Source organism: Bufo bufo, chromosome 8 (assembly GCF_905171765.1).
Source record: "Bufo bufo chromosome 8, aBufBuf1.1, whole genome shotgun sequence".
NCBI classification, from domain to species: Eukaryota; Metazoa; Chordata; class Amphibia; order Anura; family Bufonidae; genus Bufo; species Bufo bufo.
This window is the reverse complement of record NC_053396.1, coordinates 196,175,766-196,190,646: the sequence shown is the minus strand read 5'-3', so window position 1 is coordinate 196,190,646 and position 14,881 is coordinate 196,175,766. Positions and strand designations below refer to the sequence as shown.

Here is a 14,881-nt window from a genome sequence, read left to right as displayed (position 1 = left end):
GGAGGTGAGTGCGCTACCAAAGGGGATTGCAAAAAAAATCACAGACATTCCCTCCATTTTACTTATGCCCAGCCATAGACATTTTTGGCAAAATGGTATGTGAAGATTTAAGTAAAATTAAGAAGGGTAAAACCTGTAAAAACTTGAGCAAGAATGAATATCTGGCACTTAAGGAATTAAAAGAAATGGAGGAGGTGGTAATCAAAGCAGCAGATAAGGGAGGGAATATTGTGGTATGGCCACTAGAAATGTATGAACATCAAGCATTCAAACTACTCAAAGATAGGAATTGTTATAGAATCCTACCTGATAACCCCCTTGTCTGTTTTCAGAACAAACTTGACACAATCCTTAATGTAGCAGTTGATAAGAACGTCATTTCAAAAAAAATCAAAGACAATCTTATGACTCAGCATGTAAAAGTGGCAACCTTTTATATTATCCCAAAAGTCCATAAGAGCAAAACTGATCCACCGGGACGACCTATTGTTGCAGGTAATGAAAGCCTCAGCGAAAATATCTGTAGGTTTGTTGATTTTTACCTACAACAGTTGGTGATCAGTCTTCCTTCCTTTGTACAGGACACTACTGCCGTTTTAAATAGATTGGAAGGAATACAGCTGACAGGAGAGATGATCTTGGTGACGGCAGATGTAGAGTCCCTCTATACAAGTATACGTCATGAGGATGGATTGCGTGCTACTTCGGACTTCCTGAAAAGTAATAACTTGGAACCCTCTTTCAATCAATTGTTATTACAATTATTGGATTTCATATTACATCACAATTTCTTTGTCTTCAAGGACAGATTTTATTTACAGACACAAGGCGTTGTGATGGGGGCCACTTGTGCCCCATCGTATGCCAATCTGTTCTTGGGAGCTTGGGAGAGAGAGATCTTCCATGGGGGCCTCCTTAAGTGTATCGATAGAGTCCATAATTGGACTCGATACATCGATGACATTTTGTTCATATGGGAGGGCACCATGGAAGATCTCAATATATTCATGAGTGATTTAAATAACAACGTGTCTAACATCAAACTCTCCTTTAAAGCAGGACGTGAAATTGACTTCTTGGATATAAAAATCAAGGCTGATGATGAAGGAAAACTGCATACTGAGATATACAGGAAAACAACTGCGGTCAATTCTCTATTACACGCAAATTCTGCGCATCCAAGATCCACTATTGATGGGATCCCCAAAGGTCAGTTTATACGCCTTAAAAGAATATGTTCAAATGAAGCCAATTATTTGGAGGAAGCTGAGAAATTAAAAAATCGGTTTAGGGAAAGAGGGTACAGTAATAGACAAATCAAAAAGGGAGTTCAAATAGCGAAGACACGCAAAAGGGACAAACTACTGTGCCCGAATGAGGAGAAAAAGATTGGAAAAACAACATCAATTCCTAATCAAGATATAAGGTTCATTACGAACTACAATAATCAATGGAAACACCTTCATGAGATCCTGAACAGGCATTGGAGTATTCTTAGGACCGACACCAAATTAACCAAATGCATCCCAGATAGACCATTGCTGACAGCCAGACGCTCAAAAAATTTAAAGGACACACTAGTCCGTAGTCATTATGTACCGGGGCGAAAGATAGATCCCCGACTAATAACTAAGGGGTCATACCCATGTGGCACATGCAAGGCATGTGCCAACATGGATAAATTTACCCAATTCACAGATTCTGATAAAAGCAAAATTTATGACATCAGAGAATACATTTCCTGTTTGTCTACTGGAATTATTTATTATGCCACCTGTCCATGTGATAAAATTTATATCGGTCTCACTACTAGAGAGTTTCGCAAAAGGATACGCGAACATGTGCGAGACATAGAAAAGGCCAAAGAGGCCATGGACCTTAATGAATTAAAAACCTTGCCTAAACATTTCAAAATCCATCACCAATGCAATCCAAGTGGACTGCGGTTTAGGGGCATAGACAAAGTACACCTGGGGATCAGAGGGGGCAATTATAGCAAAATCTTGGCCCAGATTGAGACGAGATGGATATTTCGTCTCAAAACTCTGACCCCCAAGGGACTAAACGAAAGCTTTGGCTTTGGTTCTTTTCTCTGAACAATGGCATTATTTTAGGGGGGGAATGGGATTTATACCCATTTTTTATCATATAAATACTCGTGATGTTTAGATGAATTTATATGTATACTAATAATTGTTTTATGTTGTTCTAGTTTGCCGACTCACTGTGAATACAGATATTTTTCCATGATTCATTCTTCTTCTTTTTGGAACCGCACTCAATTGATGATCCATGTCGCGAAATTTTTAAACTGTGATCTCTTTCAATATGTATTTATTAAATTGGTAATGAACTACTAGGGTGATCATGTATGCACAGGTTTTTTCAAAAATATTTTTACAATAGTATCGTGCTTAATTTTGATATTTATGCACTGCACTATCACTTACCTTTTGTACCGTATATATTTAGCACCTTAATGTATCTCTTATTGTTATTTCTGTCTTAATTATATCAACATGTAAAAATTGGCAATCGCAGTAGTTATGAATTGTCAATAATGAAATATGCACTGTATGGCAGCGTAGCTGTCATTTATTACTGTTATACTATATTGCACTTGCACTTTTGAATCATAATATATAAATTATTTCTTGTGTTTGTCATTAGACACCATCTGAATTTTTTGCAATAGATAGGACTTAGTTTTATACTCCCCCTAATGCACTGAATGTATACATGTGAACACTTGTAGTGATCGCCATTGTTGCGATTTATCCGCGTTATGTGTGCGCATGTCCGGCCGGTCCGCGCGCCTGCTTCGGCTGTTCCTCTCTTGTGTAGGCTTGGTGGTGGCGACGGCGATCAGCGTCATTGACGTGTGACCGCCCTCTCCTCCATCGGCCTCAGGGGAAGGGCGGAAGTTCCAGAACGTGGCGGACGCCGACTGGCCATGCGCCGATACACTGACGTAGAATCATGGAATAGGTCACGTGATCCAATCAGAGCACTTGATAGGTGAGCGGCCCCTTTTTAAATCTCCCTTATTTCCCCATTTATCAAACTCCTCCTGAGGAAGCAATTACGCGAAACGCGCGTTGAGGAGCGCTTTGACCCTGCCAGCAGCCCCCGCTTTACCGGTATGTTCCATCTTACCACTTGCACCCTCGGTTTTTTGTTTGACCTGTGTGGTCTGTGCCTTGGTGATGCGGCAATCAGTTGTAAGGGAGGCATGCCTTCATCTTAGATAGGTTTTCATACTGCATATCCCCATCTCAGATCATTCACTAGGAAATTCTTCCATGATTACTGACCATATGGGGGTATACTATTCAGCAGTTTCCATACGGGTGTGTTGACAGGGTTATGTATGACTGTGTTGTCCCCACGTATTTATACTCATGATGTGTATGACATTATTTTAATTGCTATATGAATAAAATTTGATCTTTTATTGGCAAATATTGTGGCAGCACTCCATTTGTTGTGTAGTTTCATATTTTGTGGGAGTGTACCTCCGTTGTTAGAGACCGCATGCGATTTAATAGAGGTATCTGCCATCAACCTTCCAGATCAAAAATTACACATCTTCCAGAAACCACTTTTCTACACAATAAATGACCTGATAAACCGAACTTCCTCTGATGATTTCACATATTTTGTAGTAGCCATATGACGGTCCACTTCTATTAGCAACACGATATTGAAATCTCCAGTTGAAAAGCTTCCTGTACTTCTCATCGTCCTTGTCCAGCTCTAGAAGATAGGCTGCCAATTCCTTAGGACTTGGGAAATCATCTACATGAATGAAGGCATCTCCAGGGACAAAACGTTCATAGTTCTTCCGAGATGTTCCCAACACAACTGAAACCGCCCATGATCCAAAAGCATTGGACCCCAGTTTCTCAGTGATATAATCCTTGTAGACTGAATTCTCAAAGGCCAGGTAGAACTTGTATTGAGATATGGTGGCATAAAAATCATCCCACCTCAGTTTCTTATGTTTTGCTCCACATACATCAATAGGTATGTGATTCTTTAGCTCCTCATAATATGCAATGCGGGAGGCACCAGGGTATCACTTACTGATGACCCAAGAGACCAGCTTGGATTTATTTGGAATGGTAAAGTTTTGCCCTTTCTTTTTTAATGGCTCCATCTGACCATATCTACAATGTATATCTGGATGGTGCCAGAAGGTCATGGTCATGTTGAATAGGTTATCTAACATTTTTAAGTTCTGGTTAATCCATGGTGACTCCATATTGTACCAGATCCAACGCTAAAAATTTGGTTTTGGCTCTTAGGGCAAAGAGTTTTTGTCATACATAATATCTGCATGATCAATGAGAACAGCATCGGCAACATCATATAGACTTCTATCTACTGTCAACTTGCATCCAAATATACCATATTCATAACACTTATCTAAGGGAGATTGATATTCCCAGGGCCACTTCCAAATGAGAACAATAATGTCCTCCACGTGTTTCTTTTTGGGAAGGGGGGGGGGGGGAGTCTCATTTTGGTTCTCTTTACCTTGACAAATGAACTTTTGAAGATTTGTTGACACCCCTGAGATGATGCTTGCACGTTTCCATACAAAGGATAAGAACGGAAGCTGACCATGCATGCATAGGTGCTCTCTATTTACTGTGGGTGCCACATTCTGGAGATTAGAACAGGTCACAGAGTTGGGACTCACACCTATATGACATTGATAGTATATCCTAGTTATATGCTATAAATATGTGAAAAGAGCCAAACCCCTTTAAGCAACTTTTTAAATATCATGCTGTTTTATGCAGAGCTGTGTGTCTCCATGATAGCAGACTACAAATAATCCCTGCAAGTAGTCCGATCTGGCAAATATACTCTCTTACATCTATCAGCATTGCCAGTTTTCGGTGGATTCTGTTGCTATATAAAGATGTCGCAAACATTAAATTTTCCGTTCGCGAACGACGAACGCGAATTTCTTCAAATGTTCGCGAACGGGCGAACCGACATAGACTTCAATAGGCAGGCGAATTTTAAAACCCACAGGGACTCTTTCTAGCCACAGTAGTGAAGGAAAAGTTGTGCCGGAGGGGGATCCATGGCAAAACTCCCATGGAAAATTACATAGTTGACGCAGAGTTGGGTTTTAATCCATAAAGGGCATAAATCACCTAACAATCCAAATTTTTTTTGAACAACGTGGTTTAAAACATCCAGTGTGTGTATACGATCAGGTATGATGTTGTATCGATCAGGTAGTGTAAGGGTTATGCCCGATTCACAGACATTGACAGACCAAACAACCCTTTTAATGCACCGCAAACAACTGCAAACAGTCCATTTGCCCAACCGCAAACTCCCCATTTGCACAAGGTTGGATACCAAGCTAGCCATGTCCCGTTGATGTCATTGAAGGTTTCTTCCTCCACCCAGCAACGTACAACACCAAGGGTCCCCAAAAGGTGAATTGAATAGATTTTTCAAACGGGGAGATGGTTAAAAAAACGCTGGCTCCCTCCTCTTTGTTAGAATCCACGGTCACTGCGTCTGCACCATGCAATTTACTCTCACACCCGATATGAGTGGTATTTTCTGTAGTTCTCTCTTCTCATCAGTTTAATCCCTGTTACGTCCCCAATCTGGGGTCCATTTATTAAATAGATTTTTTGAACGGGGAGATGGTTAAAAAAACGCTAGCTCCCTCCCCTTTGTTTGAATCCACGCCACGGTCACCGCGTCTGCGCCCTGCAATTTACTCTCACACCCGATATGAGTGTAATTTTCTGTAGTTCTCTCTTCTCATCAGTTTAATCCCTGTTACGTCCCCAATCTGGGGTCCATTTATTAAATAGATTTTTCGAACCGGGAGATGGTTAAAAAAACGCTGGCTCCCTCCCCTTTGTTTGAATCCATGCCACGGTCACTGCGTCTGCGCCGTGCAATTTAATCTCACACCCGATATGAGTGGTATTTTCTGTAGTACTATTCTCATCAGTTTATTCCCTGTTGCGTCTCATATCAGGGATTGCCTTTTGTGAAAAAAAATTTAGGCCGGGTAGCTTTGACTGCCTTCACAGTGACAGACCAAACTCTGATACACCAAAATGAATTGATTTTAGGAACCGGGAGATGGAAAAAGCAGCTTGGTCGGTCTTTTTACTCCCAAGTTGGAGCACTGCGCGTGCACGGAGCAATGTGCTGTGACACCCTATATGAGTGGTGTCTTAACTAGTACTATTCCTATCAGTTTAATCCCTGATACGTCCCCTATCCGGGGACGTGTGTAGAATTGATTAACCATTGTCGAATTAACGAACCATTACAGCATCCTGCAATAATTTAGTTCTGAGCTTTGTACTTGCTTTGTATTGGAATTGATGGGGATTTTTTAAATTGTCTGCATTATTTCTAATAAACTATTAAGAGACTTTATTATGATTTTTTTATTTTATGTATTAAAAACCCATACAACTTTAAAAAAAAAAAACATTAATGTTTTTTCTATGAAAAATTATCCAGCCGTTCGCTTTTGGTCTGATCATAATGAAGCAACGGCCTTATCATCTGGGGTGTGGCAACATTGCCAACACACTCATAGAGGTGATGATTGCTTCATTGTGATACGAAAGCCCCTTCACCACAACAAGGTAACGATCACGAAGGGGAATTGACACTTGTATGTGCCTTTTTTTTTTGTTTTGTTTTTGCAGCCACAGTGGAGCACCAGAGGCCAGAAAAATTAGGCATGTACACATGCCTGAAAAATAATGGTATTGTTGCAGCCGCTGTTGTAGCAGCGGCCGGAAAAATTTGTGTTTTCAAGGCAGAAAGGTGACTAAAACATTGTGGCTTGATCCCTAGTTGGTGGCGGAGAATTCACGAAAGTCATCTGGTATGCAGACATTAAATACAGCAGCGTGGGGACCATTTTGAGGCCAAGGCATGTCATCAGGCCTTTTGTTAGTCAAACGTATCCCCCACTGTCAGTCCCTTCGGGATCCATGCCTCATTCATCGTAATGAAGGTGAGGTAATCAACACTTTTTTGACCGAGGCGACTTCTTTTGTCAGTGACAATGCCTCCTGCTGCACTGAAGGTCCTTTCTGACAGGACACTTGAAGCGGGGCAGGCCAGAAGTTCTATCGCAAACTGGGATAGCTCAGGCCACAGGTCAAGCCTGCACACCCAGTAATCAAGGGGTTCATCGCTCCTCAGAGTGTCGATATCTGCAGTTAAGGCAAGGTAGTCTGCTACCTGTTGGTCGAGTCGTTCTCTAAGGCTGGATCCCGAAGGGCTGTGGCGATGTGTAGGACTGAAAAAGCTCTGCATGTCCTCCATCAACAACACATCTGTAAAGTGTCCTGTCCTTGCTGCCGTGGTTGTGGTAGGAATAGGATTACTTTCACCTCTTCCCCAGTTAGATTCCCATTGTGCTGTGACACCCCCCTTATAAGCTGTGTAAAGCATATTTTTTTGTTTGGTTTTGAACTGCTGCATCCTTTCTGACTTTCGGTAATTTGGTAACATTTCCACCACTTTCTGCTTATACCGGGGGTCTAGTAGCGTGGCCACCCAGTACAGGTCGTTCTCCTTCATCCTTTTTATACGAGGGTCCCTCAACAGACATGACAGCATGAAAGACCCCATTTGCACAAGGTTGGATGCCGAGCTACTCATTTCCCGTTACTCGTCCTCACTGATGTCATTGACGGTCTGTTCTTCCCCCCAGCCACGTACAACACCACGGGTCCCAGATAGGTGACAACAACGAGCACCCTGGGATGCCTGCTGTGGTTGGTCTTCCTCCTCCTCAAAGCCACATTCTTCCTCTGACTCCTCTTCCTCATACTCCTCTTGCAGCGTTGCCGCAGGTCCGACAAGCGATGATGACAAGGCTGTTTCTGGTGGTGATGGTGACCACAACTCTTCCTCTTCCTCTTCACGCTCATCTACAGCCTGATCCAGCACTCTTCGCAGGGCACGCTCCAGGAAGAAAACAAATGGGATGAGGTCGCTGATGGTGCCTTCGGTGCGACTGACTAGGTTTGTCACCTCCTCAAAAGGACGCATGAGCCTACAGGCATTGCGCATGAGCGTCCAGTAACGTGGCAAAAAAATTCCCAGCTCCGCAGAGGCTGTCCTAGCACCCCGGTCATACAAATACTCGTTGACGGCTCTTTCTTGTTGGAGCAGGCGGTCGAACATTAGGAGTGTTGAAGTCCAACGTGTCGGGCTGTCGCAAATCAAGCGCCTCACTGGCATGTTGTTTCGGCGCTGAATGTCTGAAAAGTGCGCCATGGCCGTGTAGGAACGCCTGAAATGGCCACACACCTTCCTGTCCTGCTTGAGGACGTCCGGTAAGCCTGGGTACTTAGACACAAAGCGCTGCACGATGAGATTCAACACATGTGCCATGCACGGCACATGTGACAACTTGCCCAAATTCAATGGTGTGGCTGGTCTGGTGTGGCTCTCTGCTTCCAAGCAAGTCAACCCCAAGACAGCGTGACACTGTCGTATCCGGGATGTGGAATAGCCCCTGGGGAGCTGGGGGGATTCAATTGATGTGCAGCCAGACGCCGCAGCAGAAGAGGACTCAACCGAGGAGGTTATCGATGAGGATGGAGTAGGAGGAGTAGAGGAGGTAAAGTCGTGGCGGTGTCACCAACTCCGCTGCAGAGCCACACATTCCATGCTTGGCAGCCGTCAGCAGGTTGACCCAATGCTCAGTGTAGGTGATATACCTGCCCTGACCGTGCTTTGCAGACCAGGTGGTCAGATGGACCCTTGCCCCAACACTGTATGCCAGAGATGCCATGACTTCCTTTTCAATCACTGAGTAGAGGTTTGGGATTGCCTTTTTTGAAAAAAAAATTTGCCCGGGTACCTTCCACTGTGGTATCCCAATAGCGACAAATTTTTTGAAGGCCTCAGACTCCACCAGCTGGTATGGTAAAAGCTGGCGGGCTAAGAGTTCCGTCAAGCCAGCTGTCAGACGCCGGGCAAGGAGGTGACTCTGTGACATTGGCTTCTTACGCTCAAACATTTCCTTGACAGACACCTGACTGTGGGCAGATGAGATGGAACTGCTGAAGGTGAGAGGTGGAGTGGCGGGTGGTTGAGAGGGGGCAAGGAGGACAGCAGTGGTTGACGTGGCTGAAGATGCTGGACCAGGAGGAGGATGGTGGCTTTGAGTTTGTGTGCTGCTTGTACTCATGTGTTGATCCCATAGGCGTTTGTGATGTGCGATCATGTGCCTTCGCAAAGCAGCTGTACCGAGGTAGGTGTTGGACTTCCCACGACTCAGTTTCTTTTGGCACAGGTTGCAAATGGCATTGCTGTTATCAGAGGCAGACACACAAAAAAAATTCCACACTGCTGAGCTTTGCAATGACGGCATTCTGGTGGTGGCAACAGCAAGCATTGATTAGCGTGCTGTCTGGCTGACCCCGGGTGCCGATACATGCTGTCTGACTGTGCCACTAGCTCCTTGCAACGACCTCCCCCTGCTTCCAACTAGTCTCCTCCTGACAGGGTACTGGTTATTCCCACTCGACCCCCTTTTTCCTCAGGCTGCCATCCACACACCATCCCGCCTCTACTTCCCTTCCAACCTTCTTCCCTTGAAATAAAAACACCGACACCTGGATGGAATAAATTGACCACAGAAGCCTTTTATGAAACAAACATACATATAAAATTAACCCCACATTAACCTAACCCAGGGGGAGGTCCTTGAAGCCCGAAAAACCTTGGAAACCCTGCCGGGGTGTCCGACCTTACCTCCAGCCGTTGCACCTTAGCTCGGAAGCATCACGGTTGACACACCCCAACAATCCCGCCACAGCCGCCAAGCAACCATAGGAGTCCAGCCCCCACTGTTGGGCCCTCCCATCCTCATCCTCTGATAAACCCACCAACTCCAAGGAACTCCCACCGCCACTGAAGCCTAGGCTTGACCTCTTAAGCCTTGGCGTCCCTCCACACCCGCACTGCAACCTCCAAGCCTTCCTGTAAAGCCAAACACCACATATCTATACCTAGCGCATTCAGGTGAACCCCATCACTGCGCCAATAACCGCCAACACCCTTCTCCAGCTCCCGGTGCCTGACCGCCAATGCCCCATTCCGGGCCATAAACCTACCTATTGCCCTATTTGCCTTCACTCGCGCCTTGTTCACACCCTCCACTGAGCGAGCCCCCCTCCAAGCCATCCGCGGCACCATGTCCGACCAGACCGTCACCATGCCCGGGTAGAGGGACCACAATCTGAGCAGATCAAATTTAACATCCCTCACCAACTCCCGTGAAGGACGCGCACACAGATCATTGCCCCCCACGTGCAATACAAGTACGTCCGGAGCCCTATCCTGCTTCACAAACTGGTGGAATTCCGGCAACATCCCCTTCCACATCATGCCCCGCCTGCCAATCCACCTTACCACTGCCACTTCCCGCGCAAAACCGAGCTGCTGACCGTCAGGCCGAACTGCCGCCCGGAGTGCTCCCCAGAAAACGTAGGAGTGCCCTAGCACTTAAATCAACGCCGGACCGGAACCTGCAATGAAACAAAAACATAACAGAACCAAAATCGATTAGCCAACTCCCCCACATCTTATACAAAACTTACTTCACGACAGGTCACCACCCCCCAAGCCCATCCAGGCGCACATAAGACCTAAACCGCACTGGTTCCCATCTCCCGATCTTCTTGATGACCTCCTCCCCTAAACCCCATCTGGCAGCCTCCGTTGCCGCACCTATCCGAAAGGAATGACTAGCATATCCCGCATCACCCAAACCCAACTGACCCAAGCATCGTCTGAACACTGCCGTGAACTGGAACCTTGACAGAAAAAGAACCGTCAGCATGCACCAACAGGGGGGTAACCACCCTACCCCATTCACAATCGTAATCCCGCAAGCAGCGCACAGGACACATCTCACAATCCGGAACACTAAACAACACCACCCGCCTGCCTCTACCCTCCACATCGGTCTTGGACCGCCGCAAAACTAACTCTATCCGATCCGGAAAAACATCCACATTGTCACGCAACAGGCCCCCCAACCTATCCGTTGCCGGGCAGACAAGCTCCCCCAATCTCAATGCACCGAAAAATGCCAGCGAAAACGTCAAGCGAAACAAACAAACCTCCTCCAGCGATGTGCACACATCCGCCAACGTCCTGCCTAACCGCAACAACATCAAAAACGACACCGGGCGACGAGAATCCTTCCCCGTACCGCCCCTACGCCACCCCTTTAACGCCCTCCTCACTAAAAAAACCTTTGCAACGTCGACCATGCCCCGTAAACGAAACCCAAAAGACACTCCCGCAATCCAACTATTCATCTTGGTAACAGACCATCCATCCTCCCTACAGTGCCCAATAAACAACAAGAGGGGAATCTCAAGATCCTCCCCCACACCCAACCTCACCTTCCACTCTTCCCACCCCCGCCAAGCTCCAGCATACTTATCCCACGTCTCAGGCGCCAAGGATGACCGAATCAAGCCCATCACTGCGGTTCCAGGGTTTCCCAAATCCCCGCCGGACACTCCAGGCCCACCTCCGCTGCACCAGGAGCCAACTGGCGGAAACGGTCCCACTGCGAACGAGAGAGGGCGTCAGCAATACAGTTATCCACACCGGGCACATGAACCGCCACAACCCACGCATTAAGTAGCAGGCATTCCAGCACCAGCCACTGTAGAAGCCGCACAACCAATGGTGAAGAAGCCGACAAACTGTTAATTGCTTGCACGACCCCCAAATTGTCGCAGTGGAACCAAACCGTCCTGTTACGAAACAGGTCCCCCCACAACAACACCGCACCACAATCGGAAACAGCTCCAATAACGCCAGGTTGCGCACCCATCCCTTACTGACCCAACTGTCCGGCCACTTACCCGTGCACCACTGGCCCCCCAAAAAGACCCCGTACCCACAACCCCCGGCCGCATCAGAAAATAATTCAAAATCAAACGAGCTAACCTCCTCCATGAACAAGGAACGTCCATTATACTGCTCCAAAAACATACCCCAAACCCCCAGATCAGCCTTCAACTCCCGACCCAACCTAACAAAATGATGAGGATCGCCGGGTCGATACCATCATTAACCGACGTTCCCTTAGGGAAGGACAAATGGTGAATCAGCCGGAATTTATTAGCCTCCTTCTTTGGAACCACCCCCAAGGGCGACAAACGCAACGCCGCTAAAGGTGGCTCCAAAAAATGGCCCGCCATCCTGCCTAACCTGACTTCTTTTTCCAATTTTTCCGTGACTACCCCCGGGTGCTCCATAGCCGACCGCAAGTTCTTCCTAACCAAAACAGCGTCAGACGGAACAAACGGAATCCGAAAACCCGACGCAAACCCATCTTTCAACAACTTCGCCGCTCCCCTATCGAGGTACGGAACCATCCTTGCTAGCCGCACCGGCGTCTCCCCCTTTTCCAGAGTTATCCCCTCCCCTTTGCCTCCCCCCTTTAAAACATCTCGACGCTCCATGCGCCTCCCCGCAAGTTGAGCACTCGTACTTAAACTTGCACTTTGCCCCGAACTTGCATCCTCCCTCATTAAACAGGAAGCACAGCCCCTTTGCGGATGCTGTCGCAAAACCTGACTGGCCTCCTCCCCCCACCTCCCCCCCGAAAGGACTGTCCCCCCCTAACCGGCGCCGTAACTTTTAACCAAAACGCAATATCTTTGTGGTCCCACCGGATCCCTTGCCGCACCGCCTTGCGCTGCCGGAACTGCTCATCGTAGCGCAGCCAAGCCAGCCCCCCATACACCCGATGTGCCTCCCCTATCGCGTCCAAGTAACAAAAAAGAGTGGAACAACATTCCGGCTCTTTCTCCCCTATAACACTGGCCAGGATCGCAAACGCCTGCAACCAGTTTGCAAACGTGCGCGGTATTAACCGATGTCTCCGCTTTTCCTCCTCCTCTCTTTTCCCCTCATCCTTCCTTACCCTATCAAGATTAAACTTCTCAAGAGGGAGCAGGGAAAAAATATCCACATACTCCCCCTTCCAAATCCGATCCCTCACCTCCTGTTTTAGATGGGCCCCCAGCGGCCCCTCAAAGCAAACATAAACCTCACCTTTAGCCCGGTCATCTAACCGCGACTCCCCCACCTCCCCCACACCGCCGGCCTGAGTCTGCACTGACACGCTAGAAGCCCGCACGTCCGCTACTGTACCCCCTCCGCTCTGTACCTCACTGGGACCCCCCAACGCCCCCCAAACCGGCAGCGGTGACAGGCCCCCCGGCCCCCCAGCTAGCTGCCAGACCCGCCAAACCCCCCAGCAACTGCCCTAAACCTCTGCTCAAATCAAGGTGGGCCCCCCCACCCCCAGCCCCTGCCAAACTAGCCCCCAACTGTACTAATGGTCCCCAAGGTGTCTCACCTGGCTGCGTGAGTGCTGTGACCCCACCAGCCGCAGGTCCTGCATCCAGATGAGCTGATCTCTGCGCCGATCCTCCAGGGGCATCTTCCTCCAGGCGTCGCACCCCTCCATTAGCCGTGGATCCACTGCTGCTGGCAATTTCTTCAAGGAGGGCCGGCCCCTCCCCCTCTGCTCTGCTGTAAGTCACCGCCGGGAGCCTGCTGCCTCCTGCCTCGTGGCCTGCAGCAGCTCCGCCATGCTCTCCACCGCTCCCACGCGGAAGCCACCTGACGGACGCCGGAAGCCACCTCAAAAGGCTGCCCCAACCAACCATTGACCAACGGGAAACTCTCAGCCCCCTTGTACAAAACTTTCAGCCAATTTACGAAACTCCCCGGCAGACCATACCACAACAGGACGGACCACAGGTACTCGTGATTCACCCGGTCAAAGGCTTTAGCCTGATCTAAAGACTAAAGAAACCCCTTCCAAAGGCCCGCCCTGCCCCGCTCCACAGCCTCTCGGACACTGAGAACGGCGCTAAAGGCGCTCCGACCAGGAACTGTGCAGTGCTGAGCCCCCGAAAGAAGCTTCGGTGCAAACTTCACCAATCTATTGAAAAGTATTTTCGCCAGGATCTTTCTGTCCGTATTGAGAAGCGATATGGGTCTCCAATTCTCAATACGGGATGGGTCTTTACCCTTCGACAGAATAATCAGAGCTGACTTACCCATTGACTTTGGTAAAGTGCCCGAGGAAAGACACTCATTAAAGACCTCAGTCAACAGAGGAACTAACTGTTCCTTGAAAGTCCTGTACCACTCAGATGTTAAGCCATCTGGACCTGGCGATTTCTTGGGCCTAAGCCCTTCAATGGCCAGTCTCACTTCCTCTTCCCTGATTGGTTCAGACAAAACGGCAAGAGAGGGGTCCATTCCTGCCCTGGGAACCGCCTCAGCCAAGAAAGCTGAAAACTTGTCCCGATCTAGTTCTTTCCTACCCAAGAGGTGAGAATAGAAAGACCTGACAACCTCCAGGATCCCTGATTTGGACCTGTTCAGGGATCCTGTACTATCAATCAGGCCTGTCACCAACTTACTTCTTACCGACATCCTGCAGTTGCCATAAGGGTCGGGTGAGCGGTACTTCCCGAAATCCCTCTCAGCAACCAAAGATGCGTACCTATCATACTGACACCTCTTAAGCAAGGACTTCACACGGGAGATATCCTCGCGGCTACCTCCCGTCGAGACGAGACTTTCAAGTTTCTTCCTCAGTTCCTGGTACAGATGATTTTTGTCCTGGCTCCTGAGGTACGAGAGCTCTCGGAAAAACCTCGCTGTCCTTGTTTTGAACATCTCCCACCACTCTGACTTACTGTTACATAGGTCCACCAATGGTTCCTGGCCCTGAAAAAACTCCTCAAAGGATTGTCTTATTGCCGCATCTTCCAGGAGAGATGAATTCAGCTTCCATAAACCC

The 14,881-nt window shown here is 47.8% G+C and overlaps 1 pseudogene; it reads right to left on the bottom strand.

Moving 5' to 3' along the window:
* Positions 1 to 3,580: 3,580 nt before the first annotated feature.
* Positions 3,581 to 4,633, bottom strand: LOC120978159 (annotated as a pseudogene).
* Between the last annotated feature and the right edge of the window lie 10,248 nt (positions 4,634 to 14,881).